Source organism: Loxodonta africana, unplaced genomic scaffold (assembly GCF_030014295.1).
Source record: "Loxodonta africana isolate mLoxAfr1 unplaced genomic scaffold, mLoxAfr1.hap2 scaffold_31, whole genome shotgun sequence".
NCBI lineage: Eukaryota > Metazoa > Chordata > Mammalia > Proboscidea > Elephantidae > Loxodonta > Loxodonta africana.
Genome location: NW_026975029.1, coordinates 1,478,937 through 1,503,220, shown reverse-complemented (window position 1 = coordinate 1,503,220; position 24,284 = coordinate 1,478,937).

Here is a 24,284-nt window from a genome sequence, read left to right as displayed (position 1 = left end):
GGGGAGGGATCAGATAGATAGGAGAGAGTAGCACGATATAGACAAAGTTACTTATCTTGTTTGGTGAAGACTGTTTTATCTGAGATTCCAGAAAGGCATGTAGCCTGTGTGTGCTGGCTGGGTTGAGGTTGCCCCGAGGGGCAGGGCATCCCGTGCTTGTGCTGTCTCAGGAAGCCGTGATCAGCTCCTTTGCTCCTAGTCCAAAGCCCATTGCCAAGGTTTTCTGGCTGGGAAGCTGCACTCCAGGCACCGAAGCCAGTTGCTCCTTCCCTGTGATTTCTCCTACTTCTGTCAGCTCCGTCAGCGTGTACCCTGCATGCGCTGGCTGGGTTTCCCACTGAGGTTTCTCCAAGGGGTTAGGGCTTTGTCCTGTGCTTGTGCCATCTCAGGGAGCTGTGATCTGCTTCTCTGTGCTTAGAACAAAGGCCAGCGCCGAGGTTTTCTGACTGGGACACTGGCTCCAGGCTCCGAAAACAGTCTCTTCTTCCCTGTGGGTTCTCATTCTCCTGTCAGTCACGTCAGTGTCAGCCTGCTCGCACTGGCTGAGCCTCTGCCGAGGTTACTCCAGGGGGTTAGGGGTTAGGGCTACGTCCTGTGTTTGTCCCATCTCAGTAAGCTGTGATCAGCCTAACCACTCTGGTACCAGGGAACTGCGAGGGCTCAAGGCTGTGGCGGAGGACGCCAGTTCCAGAAGCAGTCGCTGCTTCACCGTGCGCCTTTTCTCTCCCCTGTCACTCAGGTCAACTCCTTAGTTCCGTGTTTGATGGCCAGAGTTCATAGATTGTCATGTATGTGATTGATTCACTTGTTTTTCAGAGTCTTTTTTGCAAAAGGGATCCGTGGTAGCTTCTACCTAGTCAGCCATCTTGGCCCTGCCTCCAGCTAATGGAGTTTCTTAAAAGGAAGTGTAACTATAATTCTCCACCAGAAAAGGAAGAAGAAGGGAGGAAAGGAGGCATTCCTAACAAAACAAGAAAACGTGTGCTCTGCTGCTGTTGTTACTTTCTTTTTATCCAATGATATTTCTGCCTACAATATTCTCTGACCAACATCAAGTCAAATAAGTACAAAATACTGATCCCTATCCATCTGCCATTCTGCTTAAGCAGTTATAACGGGGTGAACTTGAAAACCTGGATTACACAGATATTTCTTTAAAAGGAATGAAAATTGGCGCAACAGTACATGTAATTCAAAAGTTAATAGGGCTCCTATTTATTCTATTTGGCTTCTTTAAAATTCGCTTAATTTTCATATCTCAGTGTCATTCAAGCAAAAAAAAAAAATACTACCATAAAGAATTAATAGTGGACTGACTGGTATTAGTTTTTTTTTTTCTCTTCCAGAATGTTCTGAAATCAGATGGTGGTGATGGTTGCACAATACAGTGAATAGAGTAAAAGCAACAGAATTGGACACTCCAAAATATTGAATTTTATGTTATATGAAGTATATCTCAACTTAAGTAAAGAATTAACAGCAGTCTATATCGGCAATAAGACATTCATCCTTGATCAGAAGCAAAGAGCCCTTTACGTGGTATTAAGGACAAAAAACAGTGAAAATTCTAAGACAGTATCTGGAGTTCTTTTTTCTCTTGGTTTTCCCCTTTCCCCAAACCATCACTATTCTTTTTGCCCTGTCTTCTTCTAGTTTTACCCAACGTTGCTAAATAGGGAAGACATTTTATATCATTACAAAGCATCCTAAATCAGCCAAGGGTTTTTCTCCTTCACCAAGCTTGGACTAACTGGAAACCTCTCATGGGTGTGAAAGCTCCTGGCCTTGAAGCTTTCTTCTTTCAGTTCCCCCAAATCAAGGGGGTTTTGTTTCAAAATCAAAATACAGCTGAATGAGCTTTTCCGAATGGACTTGACAGCAGGGCTCTGACCACACTAATTTAAGGAAAGTATTAAAAGCTGAGTGCAGTTTCAAACAACAAAAGTGGGTCGACTCTCAGAGATTCTGCAGTAATCTATCCCTACCTCTTTCTCCAGCCTCATCTGGCACGACATCCTCGCCTTGTACCCTTGGCTCCAGAGACTCTATCTGATATCCTGTTTCCCACTTTCCCTGCCATGCACAGGGCCTTTGCACATGCTATTCCCTCTACCCAGGGCATACTCTCCTCCCGTCTTTGCCTAGTTTGTTCCCACTCATCTTTCAGATCTTTCTGAACCAAGTCAAAATATTGGAAGGAGTCTTCCAAACACTGGCCTTGCCTTCTGAAGGCACATTTACTAGATGTTGAGAAATGAGGGATGGTGAAAAATTAAATCTCTGCAGAATAGGTTTGAGGGCACCCTAGAGGCAACTTCATTTTAAAGAATTTTCATGGAGATCTTGGGAAAGCTAGTGGAGGGACTGAAGGGCTGACCACAGGCTCCCTCTGGATGCACCTGGTGCTAAAGAGAAGGGTCAGCGGCATAGGGAGAGTGCCGGAGCACGGGCAAGAGGAGACTTGAAGGGTCCGGATAGGAATGCTGGGTCACAGGAGTGCTGTCTGCCTCATTCCCTCCCAGGTTCTCTGCTTGCCCATTCCTTCTGAAGGAGCATCCTCAGTGAGCTTCCCCTTCCCCACCGGGACTCCAGGCACCACCCCAGGCCCTGCACCTCCCAGCCACTCACCATCCACTGGCACTGAGGGACCCGGCAGACCAAGCTGGAGCAGTGCTGCTGCCCAGCGTCCTGGTAGGCAGCTGCGCGGTGGGCCACGGGGGGCTGCCTCGCTCTGCAGCCATGCCATGGTCTGGGCATTCACTGGGTGACACACTCCGGTGTGGGCTCTTCGGTAGGTGGCTTAGTTACCTAGTGCTGCTATAACAGAAATACCACAAGTAGATGGCTTAACAAAGGCAAATTTATTCTCTTACAGTCTAGGAGGCTAGAAGTCTGAATTCAAGGTGCCAGCTATAGGGGAAGGCTTTCTCTCTCTGTTGGCTCTAGAGGAATGTCCTTGTCATCAATCTTCCCCTGGTCTGGGAGCTTCTCAGCACAGGGACCCTGCATCCCAAGGATACATTCTGCTCCTGGCACTACTTTCTTGGTGGTATGAGGTCCCCCTGTCTCTCTGCTCATTTTTCTCTTTTATACCTCAAAAAAGATTGACTTAATACAAAACCTAATCTTATAGATTGAGTCCTGTCTTATTAACATACCTGTTGATAATCCCACCTCATTGACATCATAGAGGTAGGATTTACAGTGCATAGGAAAATCACATCAGATCACAACATCTTGGACAATCACACAATACTGGGAATCATTGCATAGCCAGGGTGATACACAATTTTAGGGGTAGGATTCAATCCATGACAGTAGGTAATAGTAATGTCTTAGAAGGAGTATAGTCAGAATTCTCATTTGAAGTGAGGATGGTGAGACCTTGTCTCACATCTATGGAGGTGTTATCAGGAGAGACCAGTCTCTGGAAAAGGACATCTTGCTTAGTAAATTAAGGGGTCAGTGAAAAAGAAAAAAAAAGTCCCTCAACTAGATAAATTAACACAGTGGCTGCAACAATAGATTCAAATATAGAAATGATTGTGAAGATGGTGGGTGCAGGACCAAGCAGTGTTTTATTCTGTTGCACCTACAGCTGCTATGAGTTGGAATGAACTCAACCGTGTCTCACAACAAAAACAACAGTAATAGTAATATGTAATAATATGCAGGTATTCTCATTTCCATCTTTTGGGTTTTAGACCACTGCATACTGTCTGTAAGGGAAATGACACCATACATTTGTTGCTGGTATAAGACACATACTGTATGCTGAAGGAGTGTCCAACCTCACAGGGTATTGTCTGCCAGATGGTGTCCTGTGACTTCACATTTCAGTCAAGCCACCTGCTTCTGGGTGATGGGGCGTATAGTAAAACTCATGGCATAAGCCCATAGCCCCAGTGCCTTTTCTGTAAGATCATCTTCTTGGTTATAGATGGTGTTATGTGTGACTCTATGGCATAGATGAGGCATTTATGAGTCCACATATGGTGGTGCTACTAGAAGCAAAAATCAAACGACGGTGCATTGGGAAAATCTGCAAAGGACCTCTTTAAAGTGTTATAAAGCAAAGATGTCACTTTAAGGAGTAAGGTGCGCCTGACCCAAGCCATGGTGTTTTCATTCACTGCATATGCAAGTGAAAGCTGGACAAGGAAGACCAAAGAAGAATTGACAGCTTTGAATTACAGTGTTGGCAAAGAATGTTGAGTGCACCACAGACTGCCAAAAGAATGAACAAATCTGCCTTGGAAGAAGTACAGCCAGAATGCTCCTTAGAAATGAGGATGGTGAGACTTCATTTCACATACTTTGGACATGTTATCAGGAGGGACCAGTCACTGGAGAAGGACACCATGCTTGGTAAAGTCGAGGGTCAGTGAAAAAGAGGAAGACCAAAAATGAGGTGAATTGACACAGTGGCTGCAACAATGGGCTCAAGCATAACAATGATCATGAGAGCAGTGTAGGACTGGGCAGTGTTTCATTCTGTTGTACACAGTGTCACCATGAGCTGGAGCTGACTAGATGGCACCTAACAACAACAAAGTAGAAGCAAGGCTAGCAAGGAAGGAAAAATCATATGTAGAATAAGGATCTATTCCAATGTTGGTAAGTAACTGCAACTTCCATGATAAAAGGGCTCCAATGTACGCAATCTGTCCCCATAGCCAACATCAGGGGCCAACTTGGAAATGATGCTTAGGGAGGTTCTTATTCTGCTGTTGTCAAGTTGAACACTCAGCAGTGATGATAACCAGATCAATAGCCCCTGGTAACCATTAATCTGTCTCTATGCATTTGCCTAATTTCAGTATTTCATATAAATGAAATCATACAATATTTGTCCCTTTGTGGCTAGCTTATTTCACTTAGCATAATGTTTTCAATGTTCATACATGTTGTAGCATAAATCAGAAATTCCTTTCTCTTTATGGCTGAATAATATTTGTATGGATTTATGACATTTTGTTTATCCAATTGTTCATTGATAGACTTTGGGTTGTTTCTACCTTTTGGCTATTGTTCATAATTCTGTTATGAGTTTTCATGTACAAATTTCTGTGTGGACATATGTTTTCATTTCTCTTGGGTATATATCTACTAGAGTGGAACTGCTGGGTCATACGGTAACACCGTGTTTAATCATTTGAGAACTGCCAGACTGATTTCCAGCTGCACAATTTTACATCTCTACCAGCAGTGTATGAGTGTTCCTATTTCTCCACATCCTTGTCAGCACTTGATGTTATCTGACTTTTTGATTCTACTCATCTTAATGGGTGTGGAGTGTTATCTCATTGTGGTTTTTATTTACATGTCTTGGCATGAAAAGATGCCAAATATCTTCTCATGTGCTTATTAGCTGTATATATACGTACTTTGGAGAAACACGTATTCAGGTCCTTTGCATATTTTTTAGTTGGATTGTTTGTCTCTTTATTCTTGGGCTGTGAGAGTTCTTTATTCTAGATATAAGTACCTTACCAGATACATGATTTGCAAAAAATTTCCCATATTCTGTGGGTCGTCTTTTCATTTCCTTGTTTCTTGAAATGCTGACTTATGGTTCCAATGACCTCTTTTCTGATAGAGGCAGCTAAGGCCTCATACTCACATGGTGTCTTGTGATCAAGAGGTCAGTATTTACCAGTGTCCAATACTTAGGTACTACTAGGCTACCAGTTTCATTGACTTGACTCTGACTCATGGGCACCCTATGCATGTCAGAGTACAACTGTGCTCCATAGGGTTTTCAATGGCAGGTTTTTCAGAAGTAGATTTGCAGGCCTTTCTTCCGATGTGCCTCTGGGAGGGCTTAAACCGTCAAACTTCTAGTTATCATTCAAGAATGTAAACTATTTATAACACCCAGGGAAAATAGCCAGGTAGGAACTGCCTATCAAATGGAGAATAGTTGACAGTACTCTAAAACGCTAAGGGTCTCAACTGCAATTCTACTCTTTGATTTTTCCAAGGCTTTCCCTATGAAAACCCTGGTGGTGTAGTGGTTAAGAGTTTGGCTGCCAATCAAAAGGTAAGCAGTTCGAATCCACCAGGCAGTCCATGGAAACTCTATGGGGCAGTTCTACTCGGTACTACAGGGTTGCTGTGAGTTGGAATCTACTCAAAGGCAAGGGGATCTACCATAGAAAAAAGAAAGAATACCCATTGCTGTCGAAGTGATTTTGACTCAGTGACCCTGCAGGACAGAGTAGAACTGCCTTATAGGGTTTCCAAGGATGTAATCTTTATGAAAGCAGACTCCTACATCTTTCCCCCGCAGAGCACCTGGTGGGTTCGAACTGCCAACCTTTCAGTTAGCAGCTAAGTGCTTTAATTACTGCTCCACCAGGGCTCCTTTTCTATCTGCCATGGACATTTAAATTAGCATTGCATTTCTTGTGGCATGAGGCCAAAGTGGTAAGGCAGCTTGCACTGCAGCCTGGATCTGCTCCAGAGTGCTCTCTTGCTCTGAACTGCCTTTAGAGCTGTAAGCCTTATGGGTTACCACATAGTAAGTTGTCCCGAAAACACTGTGTCCTTTATTCATGGTGGTAGTACATGAAAGTTCCCTGGGTTCTAGATATAGTCATAGATCAATCGTCTGTAGATATAGTTCTGAGAAAGTGTGCTGCTGTCCTTGCCAGGCGAAGGCAAACTGCTTCTGATTATTTTTGATGATAGAATACAACTTAAACCATTTACTGAATCAAAAGCTACATGAGAGTTTCCAGTAGTGACAATGGATCTGGAAGACAGCTGCAATTGGCATCAACAATTGAGTAAGTTGAGGATTAACCACCAATATTCTCCAACTCCTCTGGCTTTTGCTCTGGCAAATCAGACAAGTAACACTGAATGATTAAATATCCTGATTTAACTGTCTTGTTTACACCTCTTGTCTTACCACCCCATGCAATTTAATATTTGACCAAGATTTTTCAATTTTTAAAGAAATATCATTAGTAGTAGAATTAACATAAGCTAAAAGTAGAGACCTCAGTTTTGCACTTCCATCTCCTGCATGTTCCCGTCTAGTACCGTAATATGTGAGATGCACATGCAGCTCTCAGCTGAAAACATTATTAAACATGGACAATAACCAGTCCCCCATCTCTTTTTTACTGATCTTGTCCTGGTGCATATAACTAAATTTTATAATCCAAGGACAGTATGCAGAATGATCAATAATAAAATTCAAGCATCTCTAGATAACTCTTTATGGCCTCTGGTCGTGGTAGGAGAAGTATTAAAGCTTCTGCCAGCTACTTCATTTAGCAGGTAGTTTTTCACTGGCTTGTGCTATGGCCTGTAAGATGCATAAAGTCACCAGGCTGCCAGTCAGATGGTCAGTGAATGTGTGACATTATATATTAGATTTATGTGAAATATAGGCAGAACATAGGAAATGGGAGAAATCCTGTCATAGAGCATTTAGCATGTAGTTTGAATGCTCTTGCTTCATAGAATGAGCATTTTTGTCTGGTGTAAATCTACAACGATTTAGTTATTTTTTGTTTAGTAACACTTTTTATTTTGCAAGAAATACTTTCAGTAGCAATTTGTTTAAGAATTGAAGTGCATGTTTAGTAAAATATTAAGTACTACATTTTCATGTCTCAGGATAGTTGATTATAAACATGTAAGTTCCCAAAATATCTGTTGACATTTTCCGTCCATCATGGAGCTCAGAGATATCACTGACAACCTGAAAATCTAAATACACGTATCTGCTGAAGAAACATCAACAACCACTTCAAAAGTTCCTGGTTATTTTAAGAACACTGCTCAAAGACAGTATTTTTAAAGACATTTTGACATATACAGCACAGGTCTATTACATATCACTCCATGAAATATGACTTTTCAGTTAGATCAAACGGCTGGTCTTCTAAATTAATTTTGTTCATTTTTTCAAGTTCTCTTGTGCACATATGTTGGTTCTATTAATGGGTAAATGATGCTAGTTCTATAGTGGTACCAAGAGATACTTTAAATAGAAAATCAGTTAAACCCATTCATGGTTCAATTTTTTTTTGTCTAATACATGAAATCAAAATAATTGTTTTCAAAACTCCTTCTTTTAAAGAAAAATATTTGACACTATTTAAAGTCTATTGTAAATTTAATTCCCCCCGTGATTATATAAATTCGGTTGATAAAATAATACAATTAATAAACTTCTCAATGTTTCTTGAATAAATTTTGATGCCGTAATTCATAATTCCAGGATGCTATGATATTCTTTAGTTTTTGAAAAAATTTTGAATTATTTGATGTTTTCTTCCCCCAATGAAACTCCTTCTTCTCTCTCTTCCCCCCCCCCCACCTTTTGATTCCCTATTTTTAACAAGTTGGATCTCCTAGAATAGTTTTCTAATTTCTTATTTTCTATCTCTTTGCCTTTCTGCTATACCTTCTGGGAGTTTTTTTCAACTTTATCTTCTAATCCAGCTATTGAGTTGTCATTTTTGATACATCTTAATTTCCCAGAACTATATTTTTGTACTCTGAATAGTCCCCCTTCTTTTTGTTTGTTTTTATAACATCTGTTCTACATTCCTGATAAAGAACAATGACGAATCTGTGAAGCATCTCCTAACAGGGATGAATCTGGAGGACATTATGCTGAGTGAAATGTCAGTTACAAAAGGACAAACATTGAGTGAGACCACTACTGTAAACACTCACGAAAAGGTTTAAGTACAAAAAGGAACAATCTTTGATAGCTATGAGGGCAGGGAGGGGTGGGGATGGAAAAACATTTAATAGACAATAGATAAGTAGAAGCTTTGATGAAGGATAAGACAGTACACAATACTGAGAAAGCCAGCACAACCTGAATGAGATATGGTCATGGTAGCTTCATAGACACACCCAGACTCCCTGAGGGCCTGAATTGCTGGGCTGAGAGCTGTGGGGACCATGATCTCAGGGAATATCCAGCTCGATTGGCATAACATAGTTTATAAAGAATATGTTCTACATTCTACTTTGGTGAGTAGCATCTGGGGTCTTAAAAGCCCATGAGCAGCCATCTAGGATACTCCACTGGTCTCACCCCTTCGGGAGCAAGGAAGAATGAAGAAAACTGAAGATACAAGGGAAAGATTAGTCCAAAGGACTAATGGACCACGTCTACCATCGCCTCTACCAGACTGAGTCCAGAACAACAAGATGGTGCCTGGCTACCAATACTGACTCCTGTGACATGGATCACAATTTAGGGTCCCAGACAGAGCTATAGAAAAATGTAGAAGAAAATTCCAACTCAAAAAGAAAGATCAGGCTTGCTGGCCTGACAGAGATTGGAGAAACCCTGAAAGTATGGCCCCCAGGCACGCTTTCAGGTTGCTCCTGAGGTTCACCCTTTAGCCAAAAAATTGAACAGGTCCATGGAACAAAGCAAGACTGAAGGGGAGCACCAGCCCTGGGGCAGGGACTGGAAGGTAGGGGGTAACAGGAAATCTGGTAATGGGGAAACCAGAGTTGAGAGTGGAGAGTGTTGATATGTCATGGGGTTGTTAACCAATGTCATAAAACAATTTGTGTACTGACTCTTTGATGAGAAACTAGTTTGTTCTGTAAACCTTCATCTAAAGTACAATAAAACGAAAAATAAAAAAGGAGAAAAAATGGGCAAAGGAAATGAACAGATACTTCACCAAAGAAAATATTTAAGAGGCCAACAGACACATGCAGAAATGCTCACAATTCACTAGCCATTCCCCACCAGAGAAATGCAATTCAAATCACAATGAGCTACCTTCTCAACCCAGGATTACCGGCCCAAATCACTAAAACAGGAAATAGCAAATGTTGGAGAGGCTGCAGAGAGATCGGAACTCTTATGCATTGCTGGTGGGAATGCAAAATGATACAACCATTTTGGAAAATAATATGGCACTTCCTGAGAAAGCTAGAAATAGAAATACCATATGATCCAGCAATCCCACTCCTAGGAATATATGCTAGAGAAATAGGAGTCGTCACAGGACATAAGAACACCCATGTTCATTGCAGTATCGATCACAATAGCAAAAAGGTGGAAACAACCTAGATGCTCATTAATGGATGAATGGATAAGCAAACTGTGGTACATACACACAATGGAGTATTAAACAATGATAAAGAACAACGATGAATCTGTGAAGCGTGTCATAACATGGATGAATCTGAATCTGGAGTGCATTATGCTGAGTGAAATAAGTTAATCACAAACGGACAAATATTGTATGAGACGACTACCGTACTGAAAAGGTTTATACAGAAAAAGAAACAATCTTTGATGGTTACAAGGCAAGGGAGGGGGACTGGAGAAACACTAAATAGACAATTCATAAGTGGTATCTTTGGTGAAGGGTAAGGCAGTAAACAATAATGGGAAAGCCAGCACAACTTGTACAAGGCAAGGCCGTGGAAGCTCCACTGACATATCCAAACTCCCTGAGGGACCAAGTTACTGGGCTGAGGGCTGTGGGGACCACGGTCTCGGGTAATGTCTAGCTCAATTGGCATCACATAGTTTATAAAGAAAATGTTCTACATTTTACTTTGGGGAGTAGCGTCTGGAGTCTTAAAGCCTGTAAGTGGCCATCTAGGATACTCCACTCGTATCACCCCTTCAGGAGCAAGGAAGAATGAAGAAAACTAAAGACATAAGAGAAAAATTAGTCCAAAGGAGTAACGGACCACATCTACGATGGCCTCCACCGGCCTGAGTCCAGTACAAATAGATGGTGCCCGGCTACCACCACTGAGTGCTCTGACAGGGATCACAATAGAAGGTCATGGACAGAGCTGGAGAAAAACGAAGAACAAAATTCTAACTTAAAAAGAAAGACAGGAGAGGCAGAGCCAAGATGGCTGACTGGGTAGAAGCTACCTCGGAACTTTCTTGCAAAAAAGACTCAGAAAAACAAGTGAGTCAATCACATACATGACAATCTACGAACCCTGACCATCAAACACAGATCTAAAGAGTTGACCTGAGTGACAGAGACTGAGAACGAACAACCATGGGGAAGCAGCGACTGTTTTCGGAGCCTGGAGCCAGCGTCCCAGTCAGGAAACCTTGGTGCCAGGCTTAGGACTGGGCGCAGGGGAGCTGAGCACGGCATCCTGAGAGGGTACAAACACGGGGCGCAGCCCTAGCCCCCTGAGCTGACCTCAGGGGAAGCCCCACCAGTACACGCAGGCAGTGCAGCGACGTGGCTGAAAGGAGGAGAAGTCACCGGGAGGCAGCGACTGGTTTTGGAGCTGGGAGTGCAGCATCCCAGCCGGGGAACCTTGGCGCTGGGCTGTGGACTGAGAGCAGAGGAACTAACCGTGGCAAGCTAGGGACGTGAGCCTGACCCTTGGGGGCAATCTCTACCAAGCCAGCGCACACAGTCGATGCACCCACCTTGGGAATCTCAGATAAAACAGTCATCCCAAGCAAGATAAGTAACTTTGTCTATATTCCAGGTTGTTATTCTCTCCTGTTTATCTGACCTCTCCCCTCCCCTTCCCAGGCGGCTTCATTAACATTGGAATTTCCTGAGCCAGAGAGTAAACTGCTCTGCAGTTTTTCTTTCTTTTTTTTTTTGGTCTTTTCCTAACCCATTCTCCTGGCCTGAGAGAAGCAGCTAAAAAACCCCAGGGACCAAAAATCCTTCCCTAATTGGACTAAAAACACAGAACCAGCTCCGGCCAAGAATATGTGATCCACAGTCTTGGGCTTTCATCCCTACAGGGAACAAGGTGGCTATTATACTGCAAAGGCATTTCTGATAGGGATCTGACTGTAATTGTTTTAGCAGATTACTGGAAAGACAAGTTTCCCAGGTCTGATACCTCTGTATATTCAACAGAGCCCTCACTGACCCACAACAGGGAACTGAGGGATGAAGCTCCCCCCAGACCACCTAACCTCCTTCTTTAGGGGTCTAAGGGGGGTGACACCTACCAATCTGTAGAGGTACATGCATTGGGTGCCTAAGGTACAGCTGCGGAGCCCACCCACCAAAGTGCTTTAGGAATAGAGACACACCTACCTCACTGGCACTTGGGGGAAGCCTGTCACCATCCTGCCCCCCCTAGAGTGTGAACCCCTGCTGCTACTAGAATCTGGTGCACATAACTATCACCACTACTTCTCTAGGTGGATAGGTGAAAGTCTACACCACACACTTGATGACCCAAAATCAGATTCTACTCAAGAATAGTGAATGGACTCTTAGGCTTATATATCTGGTAACAGCCCAAACGAGCTGGTAATAGGACATAACTGACTCAAGGGCTACAACAATCAAGACAGCACAATCTAGTAGCCCATCTACGTATATTGAGAGAAAACAAAACAAGATAAGACTCAGCTAGCAAATATAAAACAAATCACTACAATATCTTAGTGATGGCTCGGAGACAGCAGTTGGTATCAAACCACATAAAGAAGCAGACCATGATTGCTTCTACAACTCCCCAAACTAAAGAATCAAAATCTTTCCAAAATGAAGATACAATCCTGGAATTGCCAGATGCAGAATATAAAAAACTAATTTACAGAATGCTTCAAGACATCAGGGATGACCTCAGAAATGAAATAAGGCAATCTACAGAAAAAGCCAAGGAACACACTGATAAAACAGTTGAAGAACTCAAAAAGATTATTCAAGAACATAGTGGAAAAATTAATAAGTTGCAAGAATCCATAGAGAGACAGCATTCAGAAATCCAAAAGATTAACAATAAAATTACAGAATTAAACAATGCAATAGGAAGTCAGAGGAGCAGACTCAAGCAACTGGAATGCAGAATGGGAAATCTGGAGGACCAGGGAATTGACACCAATATAGGTGACAAAAAATCAGATAAAAGAATTTAAAAAAATGAAGAAACCCTAAGAATCATGTGGGACTCTATCAAGAAGAATAACTTGCGTGTGATTGGAGTCCCAGAACAGGGAGAGATAACAGAAAACACAGAGAGAATAGTTGAAGATCTGCTGGCAGAAAACTTCCTTGACATCATGAAAGACAAAAGGATATCTATTCAAGATGCTCATCGAACCCCATTTAAGATTGATCCAAAAAGAAAATCACCAAGACATATTATCATCAAACTTGCCAAAAGCAAAGATAAAGAGAAAATTTTAAAAGCAGCCAGGGATAAAAGAAAGGTCTCCTACAAAGGAGAATCAATAAGAATAAGTTCAGACTACTCAGCAGAAACCATGCAGGCAAGAAGGGAATGGGATGACATATATAGAGCACTGAAGGAGAAAAACTGCCAACCAAGGATCATATATCCAGCAAAACTCTCTCTCAAATATGAAGGCGAAATTAAAACATTTATGGATAAACACAAGCTTAGAGAATTTGCAAAAACCAAACCAAATCTACAAGAAATACTAAAGGAAATTGGTCAGAAAACCCATAATATCAGATACAAGCACAACACAAGGTCACAGAACAGAACATCCTGATACCAACTCAAATAGGGAAATCACAAAAACAAATTAAGGTTAATTTTAAAAAGAAAAAAAAATGCTCAAAACAGGGAATTATTGAAGTCAATATGTAAAAGATCACAATAATCAAAAAGAGGGACTAAATACGGGTGGCATAGAACTGCCATATGGAGAGAGATACAAGGCAATATAGGACAATACGAGTTAAGTTTTTACTTAGAAAAATAGGGGTAAATATTAAGGTAACCACAAAGAGGTATAACAACTCCATAACTCAAAATAAAAACCAAGAAAAACATAACGACTCAGCAAACACAAAGTCAAATACTATGAAAATGAGGAACACACAATCTACAAAGAAAAACGTCTCAGCACAAAAAAGTAAGTAGAAAAATGAAATTGTCAACAACACACATAAAAAGGCATCAAAATGACAACACTAAACACATACTTATCTATAATTACGCTGAATGTAACTGGACTAAATGCACCAATAAAGAGACAGAGAGTCTCAGACTGGATAAAGAAACACGATCCGCCTACATGCTGCCTACAAGAGACACACCTTAGACTTAGAGACACAAACAAACAAAAACTCAAAGGATGGAAAAAAATATCAAGCAAACAATAAGCAAAAAAGAGCAGGAGTAGCAATATTAATTTCTGACAAAATAGACTTTAAAGTTAAATCCACCACAAAGGATAAAGAAGGACACTACATAATGATTAAAGGGACAATTGACCAGGAAGATATAACCGTATTAAATATTTATGCTCCCAATGACAGGGCTGCAAGATACATAAAACAAACTTTAACATAACTGAAAAATGAGATAGACATCTCCACAATTATACTAGGAGACTTCGACACACCACTTTTGGAGAAGAACAGGACATCCAGTAAGAAGCTCAATAGAGACACGGAAGACCTAATTGCTACAGTCAACCAACTTGACCTCATTGACTTATACAGAACTCTCCACCCAACTGCTACAAAGTAAAAATTTTTTTCTAGCGCACATGGAACATTCTCCAGAATAGACCACATATTAGGTCATAAAACAAACCTTTGCAGAATCCAAAACATCGAAATATTACAAAGCATCTTCTCAGACCACAAGGCCATAAAAGTGGAAATCAATAACAGAAAAATTAGGGAAAAAAATCAAATACTTGGAAACTGAACAATACCCTGCTGAAAAAAGACTGGGTTATAGAAGACATTAAGGAGGGAATAAAGAAATTCATAGAATGCAACGAGAATGAAAACACTTCCTATCAAAACCTCTGGGACACAGTGAAAGCAGTGCTCAGGGGTCAATTTATATCGATAAATGCACACATACAAAAAGAAGAAAGAGCCAAAATCAGAGAACTGTCCCGACAACTTGAACAAATAGAAAGTGAGCAACAAAAGAATCCATCAGGCACCAGAAGAAAACAAATAATAAAAATTAGAGAACAGAAAAACAATTGAAAGAATTAACAAAGCCAAAAGCTGTTTTTTTTTATTAACTTTTATTGAGCTTCAAGTGAACGTTTACAAATCAAGTCAGACTGTCACATATAACTTTATATACATCTTACTCCGTACTCCCAGTTGCTCTCCCCCTAATGAGTCAGCCCTTCCAGTCTCTCCTTTCGTGACATTTTTGCCAGCTTCCAACTCTCTCTATCCTCCCATCCCCCCTCCAGACAGGAGATGCCAACACAGTCTCAAGTGTCCACCTGATATAATTAGCTCACTCTTCATCAGCATCTCTCTCCTACCCACTGTCCAATCCCTTTCATGTCTGATGAGTTGTCTTCGGGGATGGTTCCTGTCCTGTGCCAACAGAAGGTTTGGGGACCATGTCCGCCAGGATTCCTCCAGTCTCAGTCAGACCATTAAGTCTAGTCTTTTTATGAGAATTTGGGGTCTGCATCCCACTGATCTCATGCTCCCTCAGGGGTTCTCTGCTGTGCTCCCTGTCAGGGCAGTCATCGATTGTGGCTGGGCACCAACTAGTTTTTCTGGTCTCAGGATGATGTAGGTCTCTGCTTCATGTGGCCCTTTCTGTCTATTGGGCTCTTAGTTGTCGTGTGACCTTGGTGTTCTTCATTCTCCTTTGCTCCAGGTGGGTTGAGACCAATTGATGCATCTTAGATGGCCACTTGTTAGCATTTAAGACCCCAGACGCCACATTTCAAAGTGGGATGCAGAATGTTTTCATAATAGAATTATTTTGCCAATTGACTTAGAAGTCCCCTTAAACGATGGTCCCCAAACCCCCGCCCTTGCTCCGCTGACCTTTGAAGCATTCATTTTATCCCGGAAACTTCTTTGCTTTTCGTCCAGTCCAATTGAGCTGACCTTCCATGTATTGACTGTTGTCCTTCCCTTCACCTAAAGCAGTTCTTATCTACTAATTAATCAGTAAAAATCCCTCTCCCACCCTCCCTCCCTCCCCCCCTCGTAACCACAAAAGTATGTGTTCGTCTCAGTTTATACTATTTCTCAAGATCTTATAATAGTGGTCTTATACAATATTTGTCCTTTTGCAACTGAGTCATTTCACTCAGCATAATGGCTTCCAGGTTCCTCCATGTTATGAAATGTTTCACAGATTTGTCACTGTTCTTTATCGATGCATAGTATTCCATTGTGTGAATATACCACAATTTATTTACCCATTCATCCGTTGATGGACACCTTGGTTGCTTCCAACTTTTTGCTATTGTAAACAGAGCTGCAATAAACATGGGTGTGCATATATCTGTTTGTGTGAAGGCTCTTGTTTCTCTAGGGTATATTCCGAGGAGTGGGATTTCTGGGTTGTATGGTAGTTCTAACTGTTTAAGATAATGCCAAATAGATTTCCAAAGTGGTTGTACCATTTTACATTCTCACCAGCAGTGTATAAGAGTTCCAATCTCTCTGCAGCCTCTCCAACATTTATTATTTTCTGTGTTTTGGATTAATGCCAGCCTTGTTGGAGTGAGATGAAATCTCATCGTGGTTTTAATTTGCATTTCTCTAATGGCTAATGATCGAGAGCATTTTCTCATGTATCTGTTAGCTGCCTGAATATCTTCTTTAGTGAAGTGTTTGTTCATATCCTTTGCACACTTCTTGATTGGGTTGTTTATCTTTTTGTGGTTGAGTTTTGATAGAATCATATAGATTTTAGAGATCAGGCTCTGGTCGGAGATGTCATAGCTGAAAATTCTTTCCCAGTCTGTAGGTGGTCTTTTTACTCTTCTGGTGAAGTCTTTAGATGAGCACAGGTGTTTGATTTTTAGGAGCTCCCAGTTATCTGGTTTCTCTTCATCATTTTTGGTAATGTTTTGTATTCTGTTTATGCCTTGTATTAGGGCTCCTAAGGTTGTCCCTATTTTTTCTTCCATGATCTTTATCGTTTTAGTCTTTATGTTTAGGTCTTTGATCCACTTGGAGTTAGTTTTTGTTCTTGGTGTGAGGTATGGGTCCTGTTTCATTTTTTTGCAAATGGATATCCAGTTATGACAACACCATTTGTTAAAAAGACTATCTTTTCCCCAATTAACTGACACTGGGCCTTTGTCAAATATCAGCTGCTCATATGTGGATGGATTTATATCTGGGTTCTCAATTCTGTTCCATTGGTCTATGTGCCTGTTGTTGTACTAATACCAGGCTGTTTTGACTACTGTGGCTGTATAATAGGTTCTGAAATCAGGTAGAGTGAGGCCTCCCTCTTTCTTCTTCTTTTTCAGTAATGCTTTGCTTATCCGAGGCTTCTTTCCCTTCCATATGAAGTTGGTGATTTGTTTCTCTATCACCTTAAAAAATGACATTGAAATTTGGATCAGAAGTGCATTGTATGTATAGATGGCTTTTGGTAGAATAGACATTTTTACTATGTTAAGTCTTCCTATCCACGAGCAAGGTATGTTTTTCCACTTAAGTATGTCCTTTTTAATTTCTTGTTGTAGAGCTTTGTAGTTTTCTTTGTATAGGTCTTTCACATCCTTGGTAAGATTTATTCCTAAGTATTTCATCTTCTTGGGGGCTACTGTGAATGGTATTGATTTGGTTATTTCCTCTTCGATGTTCTTTTTGATGATGTAGAGGAATCCAAGTGATTTTTGTATGTTTATATAACCTGAGACTCTGCCAAACTCTTCTATTAGTTTCAGTAGTTTTCTGGAGGATTCCTTAGGGTTTTCTGTGTATAAGATCATGTCATCTGCAAATAGAGATAATTTTACTTCCTCCTTGCCAATCTGGATGCTCTTTATTTCTTTGTCTAGCCTAATTGCTCTGGCTAGGACTTCTAGCACAATGTTGAATAGGAGCGGTGATAAAAGGCATCCTTGTCTGATTCCCGTTCTCAAGGGAAATGCTTTCAGGTTCTCTCTATTTAGAGTGATGTTGGCTGTCGGCTTTGCATAGATGCCCTTTATTATGTTGAGGAATTTTCCTTCAATTCCTATTTTGGTGAGAGTTTTTATCATAAATAGGTGTTGGACTTTGTCAAATGCCTTTTCTGCATCAATTGATAAGATCGCGTGGTTTTTGTCTTTTATTTATGTGATGGATTACGTTAATGGTTTTTCTAATATTAAACTAGCCTTGGATGTGGACAGGTTGAACATACTGGGAGAGCAGGCTAGGTCCCTGTGTTCCACTTATTTGAGGATATCAGTAGGCAAGGTGACCTCACTCAGCATTTATGGTCCCTCTCTGGATGTGTTCATTCATAAATATCTCTTTATTCTAACCCTGAGAAACATCACAAGTGCCTGAGAAACTGGAGATGAAAGGGCAAAGACTTCTGGCTGTACCGGTTCCCCATAAGCAGAGAATATCAGATAGATTATCTGGATGGTCTTAGAAACTGTTTATTGACGTGGGAAACCATCAGGGATACGTGAGTGTCGAAATCAACATCTATCACTGGCGACAGTGTCACAGGTAACCCGGTATTTAGGCTCAGGCTGACCTTGGCTGTCTTCTGTCCCAGGCAAGAGCCGTAATTGTTCAAAGGAAATGATGACACTTGGGCACTGGCGGACATTATTTTTTTCATCAACACAGGGGTCACAGTGAGGGTCAGCAGGCCAGGTGAAGGCCAAGTAGGTGGGGCTAAAGCTTCTTTCCCAGTCACCATGGAGACAGCCACGGCAGACTGGGCAGAATTTCTGTTGGGACTGGTCACAAACACTGAGCCAATAAGAGAGGTCCGCCCCTAACTGGCCAGTTCCTTAGAGTCCTCTATTTTGTCCATTGATACTCAGTAGCCTCTTCTGGCTTTGGCCACAGGAATTGAGTACACCCAGGGAATATCTTTACTTCTGGCAACCCCTGATGTGGACATTTTCAAGACACTGGGAGAGCAGATAAAGTTCCTCTTTTCCACCTACTTGAGAATATAGGTTCACTATGAGTCAGAACTGACTCGACGGCACTGGGTTTTTTTTTTTTTTTTTTTTGAGGATATCAGTAGGCAAGGTGGCCTTATTTAGCATCTATGGTCCCTTTCTGTATGTGGTCCCTTGGAGAGTTCTCTTCATTCTACCCCTGAGACACATCACAAGTACGAGGGGCCTGAGAGAGAGCCTGGAGATGATAGGGGGAAGGCTTCTGGCTGTACTGGTTCCCCACAGGCAGAGAATAGTAGGTAGTCTATCTGGATGGTTTCAGATACTGTTGACTTACATGGGAAAGTCACCACTCGTGGACCTGGCCAGGTGGAGCTTGTGGGCAGATGCAACCTCTCCGGCGAGAAATAATTCCACTGATCCTTTGTATGGTAAAAAACCCCTGGCCAAGTGGGATGGGCAGAGAACATTGACCCACACCTGCCAGGGGCCTCTCCTGGAACTAAAGGTCCCAACCTGGTCTCAACCTCATCACCCTCTTAGCACACACCTTGCCTGCACACATAATTCTGCCTTTCCCTGTCAATGCCTTATCCTACTAGGAAAAACAGCATGCCACTCAGTCAAAGGCAGTACAGCCCAAATGAAGTGAAACTGCCATTTTCCAATTTTTGCTCCCGACAGGTCCACTGCCTCTGGTGGAACACTGTGTATGTGGCCTTCCTCCAAAGACAAGGCTGAAATCCTGGCAGCAAGGGCCCCAGTAGTCCAGCGGTTTGCCACATAAAGGAGGGATCCTTGGCCCTTGACTGGGTCGTCATTTGTCTCCACGACGTCCACTACTGGCCCTGGCCTTTGGCCGGTGCCTCATTGAACATGTGCTCCCTAGTGATATTTCTCTACCCGTCACTATCATTCTGCCACCAGCGGATATGTAACTGTGGAAGTCACCATCTATCACTGGCAGCAGTGTCACAAGTCACTATAGATCTAGGCACAAGCTGACCTTAGCTGTCTTCTGCCCCAAGCAAGTGCCCGAATCCTTTATCCCAGATGGTGACTCCTGGGACATGGCGGACACTAATCTTTATCAAAACAGAGGGCCCGGTGAGGGTCGGCAGGCCAGGTGAAGTCTGGGTTAGCGTGGCTAAGGCTTGTTCACCATCACCACGGAGACAGCTACTGGAAGAGCGGGTGCAGCTTCTGAGGGGCTCGGTAACATGTACTGAGCCAATGGGAGAGATCTGGACCTCCTGGCCAACGACATAGGGCCCTCCATTGTGAGCTATGACACTTAGTGGCCACCTCTGGCTGTGGCCACACGATTTCAGCACAACCTGGTAAAGGTTATGCAGGCAGATGGGAGCCTCTGGTGTGGAGAGGTTCAGGGCATTGGGAGAGCAGGCCAGGTACCTCTTTTCCACTTTCCTGAGGATATCAGTAGGCAAGGCATCCCCACTCAGCATCTCTTGCCTCTCTCTGTCTCTGTGTTCATGCTACAAAATCTCTTCATTCTACCCCAGAGACACATCACAGCTTGGAGTGTCTGAGAGAGTAGAGATCAAAGGGTGGAGGCCTCTGGCTGTATTGCTTGCCTATGGGCAGAGAAGAGCAGGTAGTCTGTGTAGAAGGTCTTGATTGTTGAGAGGAGCTATACCACAGGCAGACCCTGGCCTGGTGACTCCTGCAGACAGATGGAAACTTTGTGGAGAGTACTAAATTTGGCTGACACATGGTACGGAAAAACTTGGCCAAGGGGAATGGGCAGAAAACACTGACACATACCTACCAGAGGCCTAGCTTGGGTCTGTAGATCACACTCTGGTCTCCAACTTGTCATCTCAGCACACACCTTACCTGCACACATCAAACCTGCCTTCCTTCATGAATGCCTTCTCCTGCTGGGAAACACAGCATGGCAAACTCCACCAAGGAGAGTACAGGAAAAGACAACTGAAACTACCATTTTCCAAATTTTGCTGTCTGCTGGTCCACAGCCTCCAGTAACACACTGCACATGTGTCAGGTCTCCTAAGACAAGGCCGAAATCCTGGCAGCCAGGGCACTGGTATTCCAGTGTCTGTGGATGTGGGGATATGGATGACCTGGTTGCCATGTACAGGAGGGTGCCCTGGGCCCTAGACAGGCTCCCACTTGAGCTCCATGACGTCTGCTTTTTTTCATGACCTTTGGCCCTTGCCCCCGTGACTATGTGCTCTCTAACTCCATTCCTCCTCCAACCACTCTGAATCTGCCACCAGGGGATATGTGAACATGGAAATCAATACCTATCACTTGCGGCAGTGTCACAGGTCACTAGGTATCTAGACTCAGAGTGACCTTGGCTGTCTTCTGCCCAAGGAAAGGGCCCTAATCCTTCAAATGAAATGATGACACTTGGGCACTCGTGGACATTATTTTTTTCATCAACACAGGGGTCTGTGTGAGGGTCAACAAGCCAGGTATTCCAGGTCAAGGACAAGTGGGCGGGGCTAAGGCTTCTTTCCCTATTTCCATGGAGACAGCCACTGGAAGACAGGGCGGAACTTCTGATGAGATGGGTCACAAACACTGAGCCAATAGGAGATGTCCACCCTAACTGGCCAATTCCGCAGAGTCCTCCATTTTGTCCACTGACACTCAACTGCCTCTTCTGGCATTGACCTCGGAAATTGAGCACACCCAGGGAATATCCTTACATGTGACAAACCCTGATGTGGACAGGTTCAAGACACTGGGAAGGTAGGCCAAGTGCCTTTTTTCCACTTACTTGAGGATATCAGTGGGCAAGGTGTCCTTATTCAGCGTCTGTGGTCCCTCTCTGTATGCATTCCTTCAGAGAGTTCTCTTCATTCCACCCTGAGAAACATCACAAGTACCAGTGCTTCACAGAGAGCCTGGAGACGATAGGGGGAAGGCTTCTGGCTGTACTGGTTCCCCATGGGCAGAAAATAGCACGTAGTCTATCTGTATGGTCTTAGATACTATTGACTTACACAGGAAATTCACCACGGATGAACCCTGGCCAGGTGGAGCTTGCAGGCAGATGCAAGCCTCTCTGGCAACTAGTAATTCTGCTGATCCTTTGTATGGCAAAAAAACCCTGCCAAATGGAATGGGCAGATAACATTGACCTATACCTGCCAGGCATCTCTCCTGGGACTAAAAATGCCAACCTGGTCTCATCCTCATAGCCTTACAAGCACAGACCTTGCCTGCACATATAATTCTGCCTTTCTCTGTGAATGCCTTATCCTGCTAGGAAAAATAGCATGCCACTCAGTCAAAGGCAGTACCGCCCAAATGAAGTGAAGCTGCCATTTTCTGATTTTTGTTCCCGACAGGACCACTGACTCCGGTGGAACACTGCTTATGTAGCTGCCCTCTGAAGACAAGGCCAAAATCCTGGCAGCCAGGGTGCCAGCAGTCCAGTGGTTTCTGGATGTGGGGACATGGATGACCTGTTTGCCACATACAGGAGGGAGCCTTGGGCACTAGACTGGCTCGCCATTTAGCTCCGCGACGTCCACTACTGGCCCTGGACTCTGGTGCCTCCGTGAATGTGTGCTCTCTAGCCATATTTCCCGTCCTGTCACTATTATTCTGCCACCAGTGGATATGTGATCGTGGAAATCACCATCACTGGTAGCAGTGTCACAAGTCACTAGAGTTCTAGGCACAAGCTGACCTTGGCTGTCTTCTGCCCCAGGCAAGGGCGTGAATCCTTTATCCCAGATGGTGACACCTGGGCCGTGGTGGACATTAATTTTTATGAACACTGAGGTCTGGGTCAGGTCAGCAGGCCAGGTGAAGGATGGGTGTGAGGGGATAAAGCTTGTTCACCATCACCATGTTTTCAGTCCCTGGAAGAGTGGGCACAGGTTCTGAGGGGCCAGGTCAGAAGTACTAAGCCAATGGGAGAGATCTGGCCCACCTGACCTATGACATAGCACCCTCCATTGTGACCTATGACACTTAGTGGCCACCTCTGGCTGTGGCCACATGATTTTACCACAACCTGGGAAAAGCTAAGCAGGCAGATGGGAGCCCCTGGTGCAGAGAGGTTCAGGGCATTGGGGGAGCAGGCCAGGTACCTCTTTTCAACTTTCCTGAGCATATCAGTAGGTAAGGCATCCCCACTCAGCATCTCTGGCCTCTCTCTGTCTCTGTATGTGTTGTTCCTACAAAATATCTTCATTCTACTCCACAGACACATCACAACTTGGAGTGTCTGAGAGAGTAGAGACGAAAAGGTGGAGGCCTCTGGCTGTACTGCTTGCCTATGGGCAGAGAAGAGCAGGCAATCTATGTAGAAGGTCTTGATAGTAGTGATTGTTGAGGGGAGCTACATACCACAGGCAGACCCTGGCCTGGTGAAGCTTGCAGGCAGATGGAAGCCTTTGCGGAGAATACTAATTTGGCTGAGACATGGTATGGAAAAACCAGGCCTAGGGGAATGGACAGAAAACACTGAAACATACCTGCCAGACGCCTAGCCTGGGTATGAAAATCCCATCCTAGTCTCTACAGTGTCATCTTCTCAGCACATACCTTGCCTGTACACATCAAATCTGCCTTTCTCCATGAATGCCTTCTCCTGCTAGGAAAAAGAGCATGTCACTCAGCCAAAGGAGAGCACAGGCAAAGTCAACTGAAGCCCCCATTTTTAAGATTTTGCCCTCTGCTAGTCCACAGCCTCCGGTGGCACACTGCATGTGCGTCACATCTCGGAAGACAAGGCTGAAATGCAGCCATCCAGGGCCTCAGCTGTCCAGAGTCTGCGGATGTGGGCATATGTATCACCTGTTTGCCACGTACAGGAGGGAGGCTTGGGCCCTAGACTGGCTCTGCTTGAGCTCCACAACGTCAGGTATTTTCCCTGACCTTTGGCCCGTGCCCTCATGAGTGTGTGATCTCTAGCTACACTTCTCCGACCACTCTGAATCTGTCACCTGCGGATAGGTGAGCATGGAAATCAACATCTATCATTGGTGACAGTGTCACAGGTCACTAGGTGTTTAGGCTCAGGCTGACCTTGGCTGTCTTCTGCCCCAGGCAAGGGCTCTGATCCTTCAAAGGAAATGAGGACACTTGGTCATTGGCCTACATCCTTTATTTCATTCGCACAGCGTTCTGGATGAGGGTCAAGAGGCCAGGTAGGCCAGGTGAAGGTCCACTGCAGGGGCTAAGGTTTGTTTCCCAATCACCGTAGTGGCAGCTACCAGAAGACTGGGTGGAACTTCTGATGGGACAGGTCACAAACACTGAGGCAATAGGAGAATTCCGGTCTAACTGGCCAGTTCCGCAGAGTCCTCCATTTCGTCTGTGGACACTCAACTGCCTTTTTCTGGCTTTGGCCACAGGAATTAAGCACACCCAGAGAATATCTTTAAGACAGGTAGCAAAGGCCCTGAGATCGGAGTGTGACTCTTTGAGAAGTAGCAAAGAGGCTGCTATGGTTATAAGACAGGGGTCAAAGGCC